Source organism: Fukomys damarensis, unplaced genomic scaffold (assembly GCF_012274545.1).
Source record: "Fukomys damarensis isolate Sample0158 unplaced genomic scaffold, DMR_v1.0_HiC HiC_scaffold_9, whole genome shotgun sequence".
NCBI lineage: Eukaryota > Metazoa > Chordata > Mammalia > Rodentia > Bathyergidae > Fukomys > Fukomys damarensis.
Genome location: NW_022900921.1, coordinates 24047727 through 24066457, shown reverse-complemented (window position 1 = coordinate 24066457; position 18731 = coordinate 24047727). Strand labels below are relative to the sequence as shown.

The 18731-nt window shown below is 43.0% G+C and overlaps 1 long non-coding RNA gene across 1 annotated transcript in view; it reads right to left on the bottom strand.

The window, feature by feature from the left end:
* LOC117285361 overlaps window positions 1-18731 on the bottom strand; it is a 20609-nt gene that overhangs the window by 588 nt on the left and 1290 nt on the right. The window contains exon 2 of the long non-coding RNA XR_004516357.1: window positions 2933-2987. This is a non-coding gene — a long non-coding RNA (uncharacterized LOC117285361). The remainder of the gene's footprint in view (window positions 1-2932; window positions 2988-18731) is intronic.

Genomic DNA, 18731 nt, shown 5'->3' with positions numbered 1-18731 from the left:
ATATATATATAATGTTAGCAAGGACATGGAGAAATTAGAACCCTTATACACTTCTGTGGGAAATGTAAAATGGTACAACTACTGTGAAAAAGTTTGATGTTTGATGTTTGATGCTTGATCAATAAGTTAATCATGGAGCTACTACGCAAGCTAGCTAATCCATTCCTAAAGAACTAAAAGCAGATGTTCAGAGACTTGTACACAAATGTTTATAGTAGTATTTTCATAGTAGCCAAAAGGTAGTGATAACCTCTGACTAAACATTCACTATAGTGTATTAATTCAATGGAATATCACTAATACCAAATGCTGGTAAGGATGTAGAGAAATTGGATTTCTCATACATTCCTAGTGGAAATTAAAAAAAAAAAACAGTAATCTGGAAAATAAGTGGTCATTTTTTGTGGTGGAGAGACAGGGACAGGGTCTCATTCTATAATGCAGACTGGCTTTGAACTCACTATGTAGCCCAGGCTGGCCTCAAACTTATGGCAATTCTCCTACCTCAGCCTCCTGAGTGCTGGGATTACAGGTGTGCACCACCATTCCCAGCTAGTGGACTTTTCTTAAATACAAACAAAACTTATCATATTCTAAAAATATCTCAATATCCTTCAATTGAAAGATTCTCAAGGAAAATATTATTAAAGAATTAGTTAGAAATCTAGATGCAACAAACAGAACTCTCACAAAGACACCCCCCAACACCATCCAGTGCTACAGTTTGAATGTGGCTTGTCCCCTCTAAAATTCATGTTGAAATTGGATTCCCAGTGTAATGGTGTTGAGAGGTGGTGGGGTCCTTAAGAGGTGACTATGTCAATAAGAGGGAACAGTGCCTTTTTTGTGGGACTGGGTTGATTCTGGCAGAAGTGAGTGAACCTCCTCTCTCATGGAACTGGATTAGTTTTCAGGGAACAAGTTGTTATAAAATGAGGCTGGCTCTTCTGTTTTATGCCTTCTGCATGCATATACTTGGCATCTGCATTCCCCGTGAGCTGGAGCAGTACAAAATCACACAAAATCAAGCAGATGCTGGTGCCATGACCTTGAACTTCCCAGCCCCCAGAACCATGAACTAAATAGACTTCTTTTCTTCTATAAATTCCCAAGTCTCATGTACTCTGTTGTACTAGCAGAAAGAAATTGGACCAAAGGCAAATGGGCCCAGAGAAGTGGGCAGAAATAGAATAGAACAAGCTCTGAAAATGTTTATAAGACATCAAAAAGCAGCAACAGAAGAGACAGGCGGACTGATGAACAAGACAGGCAGCTGGCTTTACCCACTCTGTGCCCTGACCTGAGCTGACTGCCTGCATCTGAATGTGGCAGGACGGACTTCATGGAAGACAGCAGGAGGAACCTGCTACTATTCTATCATTTGCCTCAAAACAACTGTCAGGCCACCCTCCCATCTCCCACCTAAGTCCCCAGAAGATCAGAAGCCCTTTCTCTCATGGTGAGCTTTGGGTGGTCTTCCAAGACTCCCTTTCCTGCTGAAGCCTGTCCTGCCCATTCCCTGGCATCATCTAGGGTGCCTCATATCCTGCTCTGCCAGTTTGATCAGGCAGACACCCTGCCAAGACTCTTAGATATAGAATTCATTCAGGGGCATTCTCGCCAGCCACATCTTCCACACACACTGGCCCCCAAAAATCCACTGGCACCTTGCCATGCTGGATTCCAGAAGTGGAGGCCATCACTCTCCACAATCAGTGCACCTCCTAAAGGAGCCCTTCAGGATCTGTAGCTCAGCAAACATGGGGGTTGCATAGTTGGGTAGGATGGTTAATTTTACAACTTGCACGGATTAAGGAATACTAGAAACCTGAAAAAGCATTATTTTTTAGTGTGTCTTGGTAGGTGTTTCCAGAGGAGGCTAATGTGTGGGAATGGATGGAAGAGGTGGGGAAGATGTTCTCAGTGTGGGTGGTCACCATCCTTCTACCAGGGCCCTAAAGAGAACAAAGACAGAAAAAAAAGGCAAACATGTCTATCTACCTCCGGGAGCTAAGATATAGTCTTCTGCTGTGTCCTTAGACAAGACCTAAAGGCTCTCTGGCCTTTGCACTCCAGGATTCATAGCAGCAGCCTTCGATTTCTGTGGCTGGGAGCCTTGGTTCTCCCGCTCACCATTTGTAGGACTCCCAGCCTCCACAATTGGGTGAGCCAATCCCCTTAGCCCACCCACTCTCCTAACCCTTACCTACACATCTTAGTGGTTCTATCTGTCTGGAAAGCCCTGTCACACATAGCGGGTAATGAAAGGAAGGTCAATCTCAACATCTGCTGTCTATGTATGGTTTTCCTAAAGGATGCTTCCTGCTCTGGTCTAAGGGAAACGACCAAGAGAAAAGAACGAAATGTACTACTCCAAACTATTCTCCTCAAAGACACCCTCAACCCTGATGATGTCAAGCTTTCCCTGGTGTGACTTTGGGGCAATGATGAGCCAAGGGTCAAACACTTCTTTTTATCCATAGATATTTTCTCCTTTCCTGAGTCCAGTTGTACTTAATATGAGCCTAAGTATCTGACCATGTCACTTCCCTCCTTAAAATTCCCAAAGGCTTTCCAGGGGGCTTTGAATAAAATCCATGATGTTTAATATGGCCTCCCTACTTCCTCCCCTGCCTTATCTCACGCTACCCTCCTCTTCAATAGCCTTCTCAACATTCCTTGGCTGTACCACCTCAGATCCTTTGCTCATGCTGTTTCCTTGGTCTTCCATCCAGTCTATGATTAGGAAAGTCCCACTTATCTATCAGTTCTCCACTTAAACCTAACCTTCTCAGGGCTGGACTGATCCCCATCATAGTCCTACAGAGATTTCACTTCAGGTTGTAAACAAAAATTCATAGCCACCCCAGAGACAAGAGTATGAACTCTGTGGACACACTGCTGTGGTTTGAAGCCCAGTGCTGCCACTTACCAGTTCTGAGGCCTTGAATGAGTCACTGAATCCTTTTAGTCTTCCATTTCCTTGTCTGCAAAATGACAACAAAAATAGTAACTAGCTCATGGGCCTTCTGTGAGCATTAACTTGTTTTATGTGGAGTGCTTAGAAGTATCTGGCCCCAGGTAAGTGCAATATAATGTTTGTTTAAATAAAATAAATAAATAAAAATACATATATGATGCTAATGACAAGTTATACATAAAATGAGTTTTTTAAAGCTGGAAAATATTTTTAGATCTCCTCAAAAATATGAATTATATAGTTGTGTCCTCAAGTGTTTTGGTTTGTTTACTGTTGCTAGAATAGAATACCTGAGCCTGGGAAATTTATAAAGAAAAAAGATTTTATATAGTTCATGGTTCTGGAGGCTGGGACATACAAAAATACAGTGCCACCATCTGCTTACCGTCTGGTGAGGATGTCACACTGCTTCAATTCATGGAAGGAAAAGTGAATGTGTGTGGAGAGACAAAATATGAGATGTAGCCTTTCTTTGTAACAGTCACTCTCATGATAACTAATCCAGTCCCCTGAGAGTAGGAACTCCAGCAGGGAAGGCACTAAGCCACTCATAAGGGCTTCTTCCCAGGACCCAGATACTTCCCACTGCCAACACTACATCATGGAGAAATTAAGATTCCATTGCATGAATTTTGGGGGCTATTATCAAAACCAAAGCACTAGGCCAGAAATATTCCTTGATGATTTACCAAAGAGCTCAGAGCCAGTTGTACACTGGACACACTTATCAAAGTGAGCAGCTGAGAAGCTGAATTGCCCTTTTAACATCCTCAAAGTGTTGGATGGACACAACTGAGAATCATGACCTGCCAAAGGCTGAGATCTTAGTAAATTATCTTCATATTTTGGGCTGGAACTGTGAAAGCCTGCTTTTTGAGAGAATGAGGGATACTGGGGATTGAATCCAGGGTCTTCATACTAAGATACAATCCCATCCCTCTTTGTTTTTCGACATAGTTATTGCTAAGTCACTAAGTTGCCAAGGCTGGACTTGAACTTTTGATCCTCCTGCCTCAGATTCCCAGAGTGTTGGGATTGCCAATATGTGCCACCATGCCCAACTAAGGCTTTTAGAAATAGGAGTGAATCAGAAAGACACTAGCCAGGGAACAGAATCAGCCTGGAACTTGGGCTAAGAGTCCCAGAATACTTTCTGAATGAAGATAATGTCATGTTAAAAATTTCCACAAAAACTTGTTCCAATAAAATGTCCAGAAAAAAAGTCAAAGATAGGAAAAGACAAAACAAAACAAATTAGATGCAACAGAAACAATAGATCATAGAAATAGACCTGTGGAATTCCTGTTGGAATTCTCAGAAAGAGAAAGACTGTGAAAATATATAGTATCAACTCCAAATGCCATATATAAGAGACTAAAAAAGAAAAGTAAGGTGCCAATCATTCTCACTGCTTTGAAATGTATTGTTTCCATGTCAAGAGAATTAGAAATTTCTCTCATCTCCAGCTGCACTGCTTGGTGAATGGTAGGCAGTCGTTTGCATGGTTTCAGTACCAAAATGTAGCACAGGGCTTCCAGCCAGGGGAATAACAGGTTTACCAGGTTTACCCTTCTCTCTGAAATAAATAAAAAATGGGACAAAGTCTATAAAGCAATGGCAGTCAAGGTATTGGATTCAAACCACAGAAGATAATGACTGTGAGGGACAGAAGCAAATAAGGAGAGTCCTGTGATTGCCCCAACACCAGCACTGGTGAAACTTGGCTGTCTCCTTGAGCTGTTAAGAACAGGCTGAGAGGATAGGGAAGCCATAGCAGCTCACAGTTATGGAAAAGAGAAAGATTCACCGAGAGAAGATTAGAGACAAGGATAGAGGGTGCCCTTGAGTATTCAGATGAGTGCATAGCCATACACACATTTAAGGACAGAACTCATACCAGGAAAAGACTCACCCTAAAAGATTTCAGAAAAATACTCAAATAACCCACACCAGACCCATCGTATTACTTATTTCCAATAGCAAGAATGGAAAACATCAAAATCTACAGAGCATCAGTTGGATTTCTAAAAGTGGGTATCATGCCTTAATAGTGGGGAATGCCTAACTTGAGAATAAATGCAGCTCTGATGTTTCCTAACAAAATATAAAGGCAAAATATGAAAGGATCAAACCATTTCCACATATTTTGACTGCATCTCAGAACAAAGCATGAGAACATTTTTATGACTGTAAAAAAAAAAAAAAAGTGTCCAACAAGATAGAACTCACCATATCCAGGATCCAGTCACATCTCAGCATCTCCACTGCTAATACCCTGGTCTGGGCCTCCATCTCTCATATGGACTATTGCTGTAGCTTTCTACCCCCTAGCAGTCAAGATAGGCTAGGTTACAATGCAGTAACAAATAATACCAAACAGCCTAGTAAGTCATCCAATAAAGGTTTTGCTCATACTCACATAAACCCAAGTCTGTAAATGAGGCTCTGCTCCTCACAGTCCCTCCAGGACCTGGTTTAATAGGGCAGCCACCACCCAGAGCATTGCTAGGTACAGAGTAGTGGCAGAGTCGCCTGTGGGCCTATCTGCCCATTGCCTCCATTCATATTTCAGTAGCTAAGCAAGTCACATGACAAACTGAATTTTTGGGAGAGGGGAGGAGACTGCAATCCAACCATGACCTCAGGAGAGCTAGAATGCATCTTCATCCTAGTAGACAGAATGAACTCATTAAAACAAGGCAGTTCACAGTTCTTTCCCTCCATCCCTCAGTCAGAGCAAAAGATCCACCTGGCTTCTGCAAGGATCCATGGAACTGGGAGCCCTCTGTGTCCTGTTTCTCTTTGCTTTCCTTGCTCCACACCAGCCTTTTTCTTCCTCAGACACACTAGCTGTGCTCTCACCTGTGAGCCTTTCTTCGCACAACTGCTCCCTCCTTCTGAAGCCTTCTTATCCGGGCACTTACATATCTCACTCCCTCATCTCCTCCTACTCTGGTCTCCAGAGTCACCTTCTCAATAGGCCTACCTGTTCTGCCTTATATAAGAGTACCTCATACTCCTCCATCTCAGCCTTCCCATCCCACTGTCCTGTGCTATGTTTACTTTATCACAACTCTAACTTTCTATGGGCTAGACAATTGCCTTATTTAATACTGTATATTTATTATTATTGTCTGTCTTCCTGCCTAGAATATGAACTCCAAGGGGGGAAGAAAACCTCCTATTGAGTTCACTGACATATCACAAGCACCTCAAACAGTGCCTGGCACTTAACAGGTAGTAATAAACATTTATCTAACTAGTGAAGCTGATTGGGCCCCAAGTTTCCTATACTTCTGGATCATGCTCTGCTGATCTGAGCAGCCAAGTCTGACCCATAATCTTCACAGCCAATGGAACAATCTCATAGGGCAAGCACACAATCAGATTCCCCTGGGATTGTGGGGAACCTATGCACTGAAGAACGGTTGCTAGCAGTTGTGACAGGGTGCTGCCTCGTGGCTAAATTATGGAATGCACTCAGTCTGACTTGGGGAAGCTGTTCAATGGCAGCTGACATCCACATTTCAAACACATGTAGACTTTTGCCAGTGCTTCGAGGTTTCCGTGAGCAAGATAGGAGTCACCAGATTTGGCCCTCTCAGAGGCTTCTGGAGTATGTGCACATTGACCTAAAATGTAATTCAAAACTTTTTTGTGACCAAACTGATCTTTTGCATATGAACTCATTCATCCATCCATCCATAAATCTATGCGTGCATCCATGAATTTATTCAGCAAATATTTTCTGAGCAGCCACCAAGGGCTGCTGTGGGGAAGAATGGACCCTGCTCTTCTTGTGGAAAGGCAGCCATATACTTATTCTACAACTATTTACCAAGAGCCTGCTGGCACTGTGCTTGTATTGGGTAATAAATAATTAGGTGCCTGGACTGCCCTCGAGATGCTGACATTCCAGTTGAGAGATAAGGATGGTAAGGGTGGTGAAGGGAATATATGTTGGGGAGGCTAGAGAGGGCCTCAGAAGAGATGACATTTCAGCTAAGCCTGAAAGATGGAAAAGACCAGGAGAGGGAAAGGCTTTTCAGGATGAGGAAAAAACATGCAAAACAGTGAGTCTTTGGGGAATAGCTGGAGGAGAGTACTCCAGGGGCAGAAGACATGATGAAGCTGATGACCCTTGAGATGTGGTGAGGATTTTTGCCTTTACTTTCAGCAAAATGGGAAGGCACTGGAACATCCTAAGCAAAAGTGGAATAGGGTGGGGAGACATGATCTGAACTAAAGTCCCATCTGGCTATGACCAGAGAATAGCTCAGAAGGATACCTAATCAATGCAGGAGAGTGGAGACAAAATCAGGCAGACTCCAATCCTGTCTTCAAAGGGGATCTTGCTTCAGTGAAAAGATCATAGATCAGACAGATCTAAATTCAAATCTCAGGCTTCACAGTTTTCCTGTGCTATGACTTAGGCAACTTCTCTGAGCTTTGGTCTTCTCAATGAAATGAGAAAAGTAATATACTGTTGATTAGTGACCCATTGCTATGGTTTGAATATGGTTTGAGGTTGTGCTGAATATGAGCTGAGGTTTTGTCCCTAGTGTGGCAGTGTTAAGGTGGTGGAATTATAAGCAGTAGGATCTAGTAGGATGTGGTCAGGTAATTTGAGGGCAGTCACTACCTCAGAGAGATTAGTGATGCACTCACAGGACCCTGTTTAGTTTCCCATGAGAGTGGTGTAATGGTTGGGGTCTAAAATGTTCCCTAAAAACTCAATTCAACAGTGTTCAAAAGTAGGGCTTCTTTTGAGCTGGGCGTGGTGGCTCATGCCTGTAATCCCAGCACTCAGGAGGCTGAGGCAGAAGGATTGTTGTGAGTTCAAAACCAGCCTGGGCTACCTAGTGAATTTCAGGTCAGTCTCAACTACATAGTGAGACCCTGTCTCAAACAAACAAACAAACAAAAAATAGGGCTTCTGGAAAGTGATTGGATCATGAGGGTTCTGATTTCATTAATGGATCAACCCATTGGTCAGTTCATAACTGAATGGACCATGGGGAGGTGGTAGAAACTGTAGGAGGCAGGGCCCAGTTGGAGGAAGTGAGTCCCTCAGGATGTGCCCTGGAAGTACATGTCATTCCCCAGCCTCATCCTACTCTCCCTGCCTCCTGTTCACCATGAGGTGAGCCACTTTGCTCCATGTGGGCTCCTTCCATGACCTTCTGCCTTACCATGACCCAGAAGCAATGGGGCCAAGTGACCACAACCGAAAACCTTGGAAACCTTGAGCCAAAACAAACTTTTCCTCCTTTAAATTGTTATTCTTGAGTATCTTGTTACAGTGACAGAAGGCTAACACAACTGGGGTGACATAAAAAATAAAATAAAGCTAGATGTGGTTCTCGCCTGCAATTCCAGCACCCCAGGAAGCTGAGGCAGGAAGATAAGTTAGAGCCCAGCCTTGGCAACTTATCAATTTAGTAAGACCCTGCCTCAAAATAAAACATTACTGGGAATGCATCTCAGTATAAAAGCCCTCAGTTCAATCTCCAGTACAGAGAGAATAAGAGAGATATAGAGAGACAGAGAGAGTAAGAGTGAGAGACAGAGACAGACAGGGAGACCCTGCACCCTAAATCTCTCTGTCTTCTGCATCACCATAGGACCTCTTCAAAACACACTCCTGCTTTGGAACACACATCTACCTCACTAGAGGCTGGCTGAACAGATCGGGTCACTAGACCTTGAACTTTCAGCCTCCAAAACTGGGAACTAAATAAACCTCTTTAATGTGTAAAGTAGCAAGCCTCAGTATTTCATTATAGTAACAAAAATGGATTCTGGGCTTACTGGGTAGACAAGTGGAGTACAGTGTGTGGTACTGTAGAAAGCACCTGGTAAATGCTCGACAAAACTTTCATAACAACACACTCATATCCCTATATTCTTTTAAAAAGCAGAAAAGACTGATACAAACTGATAAACACAAAGTAGACATGAAAGCATCCCTGGAGGGATCAGGCCACAGGAACCTGGAATGATAACCTAAAGCATGTAAACATCTGCAGGCAGTGGGAGCCAGTGGGATTTCTGAGCAGGAGAGTATCATGAGCAGAGCTTCTCCTTAGGAAAATAAACATGGTTACCAGGAACAAGGGAGAAGATGGAAGAAAAACAGCTCAGAGATAGGCATAGTGGCACTGGCCTGAATTTCCAGCACTCTCGAAAACTAAGGCAGGTGAATCACAAGTTAGAGCCCAGCCTGGATATTTTAGCAACTTAGACCCTGTCTCAAAATAAAAAATTTCAAAAGGTCTAGAGATGCAACTCAATTTGAAGGCCTGAGGCTGAATCCCCATTACCACTGATATGTATAATTAAGTCTTTTCCTGCCCCCAAGATATGAGCTCACTCCACTTTCTCCCTGTCCCTGAGGCTCTGTCCTGAAGCCTGCATACTTGAAATTGTGCTTGAAATCCTTCTTCTTATGGTCCATGTTCTGTTGCACAGGCTCTTGTGTGCCATGAGATTAAGCATTTATGAGCTTGGCCATGGTAAGGGGTGTTATGCCAATTTTGTCATAAACATGGGTGTGTAATACCCATGTTTATTCTTTTTTTTTTGGTACCGGGGATTGAACTCTGGTCCTTGTGCTTGCAAGGCAGGCCACTGAACCGCTGAGCTAAATCCCTGGCTCTTTATTTTTTTTTTGCCCATGTTTATTCTTTTTTTTTTGGTACCGGGGATTGAACTCTGGTCCTTGTGCTTGCAAGGCAGGCCACTGAACCGCTGAGCTAAATCCCTGGCTCTTTATTTTTTTTTTGCCCATGTTTATTCTTTAGAATATTTTTATAAATGAATCATTACCTTTAATTTTATAGCTTTTATTATATAAACAATGAGTATTTAACAGGAAAAAATATCAAAAAAGTATTGAAATTTTAATATTGATTGTTTTAAAAAGCATCAAAATTTTCAACATCAACTGTTTTTGGTGCACAAGGTCTAAAAAAGAACAACAGAAATAAATTGCTGTATGAACTACAATGAAAATACCAATAGCACAATACATAATCTTTAGAGTTGGGATCAAGTAAGAGAGGTTTGGAGTGTGCTTGTACCCAGGTCTCTGCTATGTCCCCTAAACTTTCTCCACATAGCAATTGGTCCGTGCAGTTCTTTGCCCTTTAACTGTAGAGGAACATCCTACACCATGAGCACCTTGAGAAAAGATGAAGGTGACGGTGAAGCACCCTGGTCCCCTTCTCTTCCTTCCTCTCTTCCTCCATCTGTGGTTGAGACAGAAGTAGTGTCTTCTTATCAAAGATTGGCTAGTCAGGCCATGCTTAATAGAGAGCCCTTCAGAATGTGTACATTTCCAATTAATATTCCTAACCCTAACAACCTACCATAAAATGTTCACAAGTACAATCCTTTAGAGTATAAATTGCTCAAGGAATTAAAATCCAGTGTCATGAACAACAAGGTTCAAGGACTTTCACGTTAGGCTTTTTGGAGTATTACTAGGAGCTTTGTACTTGCCTCATTTAGACATCAAGCATTTAGCTAAGTCCTGCCTCTATGCAGGGCAGTACTTAGCTTTTCATGTTAACTTTCAGGAATTAGCAGCTGAGCAAGCTCAACAGAATCTGGTGGCAGGACACCCAGAGATTACAAAAGAAATGCTGCTAGGAACAGAAACTAAATGGGCTTTGGTACAACATGGGCTATGCATAGCCCCAAAGAAAATTTAAACTAACTCTCCCTATAGTTACTTGGAAACTCTGGTAATAGAAAGAGCAGTCCAAGTCCAGAAATTAACATTAAGAAGAGACTTGTTATGAACACTGAATGATTTTCAAAGATGACTGGGGGACAATGATCCACCCAGAATTAGGAATGCCTACACACCAGTTAAGTAATCTAAATAAAACATTACAGGGAGATCCAGATTTGAATTCCCCTCGTACCCTCACACCTGAAGCCCCTAAAGAGCTCTCCAGTTAATAAAGTCTGCTTGGCAGATTGACAGGTATTTCTAATTAGTCTGATTGTGCCTTTTATGCTGATTGTATTGCCTATTCCTCACTCACCGACTTGACTCTTTGGTCAAATAGCGAATAATAAATGTCAACCTGTTGAATGGCTTTATCTTCCTAAACAGCTTATAAAAAGTCTTTGACATATACAGTCAAATGGCTAGGCTAATTCAGTAGGCCAGTCCCCGGAGCATACAGCTCTTAGGATTTGATCCGGACATGCTGTGCTTCCTGTTAACCTTGCACAGCATACTCATCTACTACAAACTTCCTTAGTTTGGCAGATAGCCTTTGCAGATTATACAGGATTAGTAGATAATCATTATCCTTCTGATAAGTTTGCACAGCTGTATTGTCATTATTCGTTTATTTTGCCTGGAAATATTGAGACATTACGAATGCTTCAACCTATTTTACAGATGGATCCTCTCAAGGTTTTGTCGCTTACTGGACAATGAAAGATCACCAGAAAATCGCTACCCCTGGACTTTTGGCTTGAAGATCAGAATTGGTTGCTGTGATTACCATACTAGAATGTACTTCAGCAGAACTGTTAACATTTTATGTGATTGTGCCTATGTAGTTAATATCACTAATCACTTAGAGACAGCCACTATTAAAAAGCACTTTTGCTGGGCATGGTGGCACATGCCTGTAATCCCAGCACTTGGGAGGCTGAGGCAGGAGGAATGCTGTGAGTTTGATACCAGCCTGGGCTACATAGTGAGTTCCAGGTCAGTCTCAATTACATAGTAAAACCCTGTCTCAAAAAAACAAAACAAAACAAAACAAAACACTTTTTTTTTTTGTACCGGGGATCAAACTTGGGACCTTGCTCTTGTGAGGCAAGCAGTGGCACCACTATGCTAAATCCCCGGCCCTAAAAAAAGTAATTTAGATCCTCCTCTGTTTTGTTTTTGCAATTGCAGGCAGTCATTTGGAATAGGACTGTCTCCTTTTATATAGGTCATGTGCACATGTACTCCAGTCTTCCTGGACCAATGGCAGAAAGTAAGTGTCCTGCTGATAGACTCATCCCTTCAATTTTTTAACAGTCAAGGCTTTCTCAGTCTTTATTTCCATCAAAGTACTCAAGATCTTACGTCCAGCTTTAAACATCCCAGATCACAGGTGTGCCACGTTATACAATCTTGTCCAACATACCAAATTTTACCTACATCAATTCCATTAGAAGGCTGTAATCCCCAAGGCCTTCAGGCAAATGAGCTATGGCAAATGGATGTAACACATATTCAGCAGACTTCAGTATGTGCATGTTAGTATAAACACTTCTTTCATGCATGTTACTTGCAATATAAGGGAGACTGGGTTGCACATCCAGCAACATTGTCTCTAGGCATTTGCAAAGATGGAGTTTCTAAGAAGATAAAAACAGATAATGGTCCTGCCTATACAAGTGGGAGCTTTCAATGACTTTTGCAGTAATGGAATGTTAGTCATTCCACTGGAATTCCTTATAATCCACAAGAACAAGCTATTGTTGAGCGTGCGCATTTAACATTGAAACAACTGGAAAAACAAAAAAGGAGAAGAAGAATAATAGACCTGTTATTCTCCCTTTTTGTTTTTCCAATTGTTGATTTTGCAACATTTACACTTAATTTTTTGAATCCTGTTTGGAAATACAGATAGTGCCCTGGTGGCATTACACTGGTCAAAAGTACAAAATACAGGAAAATAGGGACCAGTTACTCCACTGGCATGGGGGCAGAGATTTGCTTGTGTCGTTGCAGAAATGAACAGATTGGGTGGTATCCTTTTGGAGCATACAACCATGGAGCAGTCCTCCCCATGATACCTCAGTGAAGGAACTCGACTCCATTCTCAACAGTGAAAGCCTTCCCTCAGAGGACAACTGAAGATTATTCAGGAGTCAGAAAGACTTGTTCATTGTCAGTGCCTACCTGAGAGAATGCCTGGTGTGGACCCTTTGAATAGACCCTCTGGAGGGTTCCTCTGACTGCTGATCACAACTACACCCCTCTTCAGCAGGAAGTAGAGCAGTCTGCACCTTTCTGTTACCCCTTCTCAGCAGCTAAGGGGTACCTCTTCAGAGGAGGGGTCAGTGAAGTTAGTCATAGTATAAATAGTCAGGGCTAGTACAGATACATTACTACTGGGGGTGGAGGTATAGTTACTAAAGGCTGGACCTTAAAACAAAAGATACATTTAAACCTTCATACTTTCCCTAGGGATAAGCAGCAATGAATTATATTCAATTGCTGTTATTGTAAAACAAAAAAAAAGGAAAATGTAGGAGACCAGACAGGAAGATTGAGGCCTAATTGGCCCCCTCAGTGGCACTAAGAAGAAAGGTGCCACACCTTTCTGACACACTTCCACAGAGAAGTAAAAGCAGCTGAGATCCTGCTGTTTACCCCGAGAAGTACCATGGAAGGTGGGAGACAGGTGAATCCTGTGTAACTCTGATTGCTCGTACCCATGTCTAAGCAAATAAAGCCCAGGTAGGCCAGTCACTCGGGTTCTCTGACAAAGGGAGACAAGAGCCCCTGGTCCTCCACTTTTTTTCTATTAAGTTTATCCGTACAGGGCCGGGGATTTAGCTCAATGGTTCTGCTGCCTGCCTTGTAAACGCAGGGACCCAAGTTCAATCCCCAGTACCAAAAAACAAAAGTGTATTTGTACAATTTAGGTATACAATACAGTTATATTCATCATTGTGATCTTGTACCTTTACGTGATGTACCTTGGTTCTTATTTTTTCCCATTCCGCTTCCCTCCCTTCACCCACTCCTCCATTACCTATTTACAAAGACTTTGTTTCCATTTTTTTCCTTTTCTCATATTTTTCTCTTTCCTTCTTACCTTTCCCCTACCCCTCCCACTTCCCCTACTCTTTCAGACCTTCTCTTTCTATTGCACGATATCAATTACACATTTTGATCCTCTTAGTTTTTCATATCAGAGAAACGATTTGGTATTTACGCGTGTGTCCTATTAATTTCACTTAAGAATATGGCCTCAATGTGCATCCACTTAACTGTAAATACCTCTAGTTTCTTGCTCCTTATGGCTGAGTAGTACTCCATTTTATTAAAAAAAAAAAACAGTCTCCAGTTGATGGGCGATTGGGCTATTTCCAAGCTTTAGCTATTACAAGCTGTGCAGCTATAAACATGAATGAGCATATCTCACTGTGGTATGATTCTTCTTTGGGGAAGATACCCAGCAGGGGTATTGCTGGGTCAAATGGGACCTCAAATCCTAGTGTTTTGAGATATCTGCGCATTGATTTCCACAGTGGTCACACCAGTCTGTACTCCCACCAACAATGGTCTTTCCTTGGTTTTGGAATCAAATAACACTTGCTTCCAGGAATGAATTTGGAAGCACTGCTTCCCTTTCAATTTCATTGAAAAGTTTAAAGAGTAGTGGCAAAGCTCCACTCAGCTCCAGTGGTTTTGCTGCCTGCCTCGCAAGCACAAGGTCCCAAGTTTGATCCCCAGTACCGGGGGTGGGGGGGAAGAGTAGTGGCAATAGTTCTTCTCTAAATGACTTGTAGAATTCAGCAGTGAAGCCATCAGGACCTGGGCTTTTCTTTGTTGGTAAATTTTTAATTACATTTTCAATTTCACTGATCGTAATTGGGGTGTTTAGAATTCTTATATCTTCTTTGTTTGACTTTGGTAATTCATATGTATCTAGAAATCTGTCCTCTACATTTTAACCTGATTCTGTGAGCCTGATTCTGTGTCTCTTTACTTTTCACCTTCATCACCCCTTGCTCAGGTTCAAGCTCATAAGCTGGTTCTTACAAGGAACCACATAATTAAATAGCAACTATAGCCCAGAGTGATGTCTAAGACAAGGCACCATGGCAGCCAGGGGAGAAGGCAATGCATATCCGGGAAGCAGGGCTTCCTGGAGGAAGCTGGGTTTTGAAGGCTGAATAAGAGGTCACCAGGACAAGGTGGAGTAGTGAAAAGTTTATGGCAAGGCACAAAGGTAAGAAACAATGCATTTTCTTTTCTGCAGGTAATAAGTTATTTCCATTATTGGAACAGGGAAAGAGGGAGGTAACTGGTAGGGAAAAAGCCTGGACGTGTGATAAGGGGCTAAAAAGATGCTTAGGACAAGGAAAGAGTAGATATAGTTCACAGTAGCATTAGGTTAAAATTAGGTTAGGGATTTGAATGCAGGTTAAAGAGAGAATTTGAACACAGGTTATCAATTTAGTCAATAGCAAAATCATAAAAATTCATGTGGTTTGCATGTACTATCTCATTTTAAGCTCAGAACAAGCCTTCAAGGTCAGTGGCTGTTCTTATCTTCATCTTACACAAGAACAGACTGAGGGACAGAAAGGTCAGGGGACTTGCCTGAAGTCACATACTTGGTAAAATGGCAAGAGAGTGCAGGACACAGATGAATGGTCAAATATAACATTTAGAGTCAGACTAGCTTCAAATACCTGCTCTATTCCAGCTTTGAGGTCTCCAGGAAGCCTTCTCTCTTCACAGAGCTTCAATTTTCCATCAGCAGTTGGCAAGGACTGTGTCTAATTTAGAGGGCTATTATTATGTTAAGATAACATATAAAGCACCATAACCAGTACCAGGTTGACTACCAAATGTCAGAAATATTATTGGGATGATGACTGGTTTGGAGCTCAGTTAAATTAATAATTCAAGTTCCGGGTGTATTTCCCTTCCACTAGTGCTCTTCCTGGGATGTGGGTTCCGCCATGAGCTTGATTTTGCAGAAGTGCTCATGCCAATGCTCAGTTCCCCCAAGCAGAGCCTGAATGAAAGTAAGAACAGCCAACCTAAACTACGTCACTAGCCCACAGTTCAGTTCTTCTCCAAAAAATACACTGGACACTCTGAAAAGCTCAGAGTATATCTGGGATATAAGTGGCAGATACAGAAAGGCAAAGAAAAAATAAAATAAAAAACAGCCCAGTTTAAAAATGGCCAAAGAGTTTGAACAGACATTTCTCCCAGGAAAATAATGTAACACACCAACAAGGGCAGGAAAGGCTGCTCACCATCACTCATCATTAGGGAAATGCAATCAAACCCACAGTGAGGTACCACTTCACACCCAGTGAAATGGCCGGTGTCAAAACAAAGGAAGAAGAAGAAAATGAACAAAACAGAACAAACAAATGGTGAGGATGTAGACAACAGGAGCCCTCACGCATTGCTGATGGGAATATAAAATGGTGCAGCCACTTTTGAAGACAGTATAGCAGTTCCTCAAAAGAAAAAAATCAAACCTTGAAATTACCTTATGATCTGGCAGTTCCACTTCTGAGTACATACCCAAAGAGTTAAAAGCAAGAATTTGAGCAGACATATTTGTATCCCAGTGTTCAAAACAGCAGTATTCATAATAGCTGAAAGATTGAAACAGTGCAAGTGACCACTGGCAGATTAATGAACAAATAAACAATTAATGAACAAACAATAATGTGTAATAAACACCCCCATGAAATATTACTCAGCCATAAAAAGGAAGGAAATTATGACAAATGCTAAAACGTGGATGAACCTCAGGATATTATGGTAAGTGAAATAAGCCAGACACATGAGGACAAAAACTGTATTATTGCGCTCATTTGAGTCACCTAGAATAATCAGATCCAGAGAGGAAAGAAGTGTCAGGGGCTGGCAGGAGCTAGCATCTAATGAGTAGTTCTAGTTTAAGAAGATGAAAAAGTTCTGGAGATGGATGGTAGTGAGCTTTGGTGTGAATGCACTTAAAGCCACTTAGCTGTACAATTTAACATGGTTGACAAGTTAAAATCTGTGTGACAATGTTTTCTAAAATAATAGTTCTTTAAAAAAGATGAAGAGGGCCCGGGGATTTAGCTCAGTGGTTCTGCCACCTGCCTTGCAAGCTCAAAGACCCAAGTTTGATCCCCAGTACCAAAAAAAAGATGATGAGCAGGGTAAGGTGGCACAGAGCATCTGCTGCAAGCAGGTGGGAAGACAACAATGTCTCCCAAAGCTAGCCTGTCCGGAAGAGGCAGACACACCAGAGAGGTCTAAGGACTAGGCTCACAAGCCACACAGGGTGTGCCTGGGCACAATCTTTTTTCCTCTCTGAGAAACCAGGAAACTGATTCACAGATTTCCTCCCACTTCTACATTCTGCTTCTGCCTTATAGAGAGACTTGGGTCAGGCAGAGGAAAAGGTGAAAGGGACACAGTAGCCAGACCTTCACCATCCTGGGAGCTTTTCCAATGAGGCCTGGGGACCCTTTGGCTTGAGAATCAAGTTTGAGAAGAATGTGCCTTAGGGGAATTACTACATCAGGGAGAGTTCTGGTTCCAAACAGATGCCAGCCTTAAATTGGGTCAGAAAGGACAGTTTAGCCAAAAGTCCACTTACAAAGATGTGGGCAGAGCTAAGGGAAACAAAAGGGTAGTACAGTCCCCAGGGCTTGCAGCAGCAAGGCTGTCACTATGCTTAATGCAAAAGAGGTTATAAGAACCTCACAGAGACCACATAGGAAAGGTGGCCTTTGCTGAGGACAATCCTGCTGTCTTTCCTCTTGCAAGCCCCTCCCATCGGTCAAGCCCAAGGAGAAGCTGGAGGACAAGGGATCCTGCTAGCCTCCAGCATCAGAGCAGGATGGTACATGCTAGCAGAGAAGTCGCAGCAGCAAATGAAGGGTGAATTCAAAAAATGAGTTAATCCTGGATCATCCACATGGCCAGGCCAGGGGTACTGAGAAGTGTCCTCCCCTAGCTAAGTCCCAGCCTCTCTCCACAGCTGATTCCAGACTCAAGGTGGGTAGGAGCTCTGGGCTCTTTTGGACTGGAGCAGTGTGTTTGGCTTGTTGGAAGAGCCCCTGCTTCCTTGCTGTGAGCAGAACCACCAGGGTCTGAGCCTCCCCTCCATGCAGGCCTTTATTCATTCATTCTACTAGCATCTCCTGGTGGATACTCTGCCCAGCCTGTGCTAAGAGGAGTACCTGCAGAAAGGGGGAAGCACTCCAGCCACCTGTTCAACTTGCCCAGTACCCCTAGAGCCAGGGAGACAAAGGTTCCATCCGTCAAGTCTCTGGCTCTGGACACAGCTATCCTTTGTAAAATTGGATCAATCACCTTTTCCCCTCCCAGAGCTGTCCTGAAGATTGAAAGCACAACTTTCTGAAAAGCAGGGGCACAGAGCCTGGTGTTGAGCCAGTCCTCTACAGTGGGGAATCAGGGGCCTTGTTAAAAAGCATCCGCTGCCCTCACTCAGGCTCAGCACCCTCCCACCATAATGCGCTGTCCTCGCCTGGTTTACTGTTCTGAGCATTTGTTGCTGTTTTTCCCTCCCTCGCTCCCCATCTCTCAGACTGCAAACCCAGAAGACCTGGTCGCTGGTCTCCAAGTTTTCCCTGGCCCCACGGCTTGGGGCGGGCTCACGATTAGCAACATATTCTCGGTAGCTAGATACCGCCAACAGCAGTGACAGCTCCCGTGGTAGGCAGTGACACTGGGCCCATTTTACATACAAAGAAACCAATCCCAGAGAGGTTAAGCAACTAGCCCAAGGTCACAAAATCATATACTGGAGGCCAGGAATTGGAACCCGAGAGTCTGGCTCTCCAATCTGGCACGAGACTGGGGCTCTCAGGCCTGCGAGCGCGGGAGCGAATCCCCTCGTCAGTCAATAAACAGACAGCGGAGGGGAGCCCATCCTTTCCCCCGGCGCGACGCCTCCACTTAGGGACAAAGGCCCGGCGGGGGCCGGACGTGACCGGCGGGGCGGCG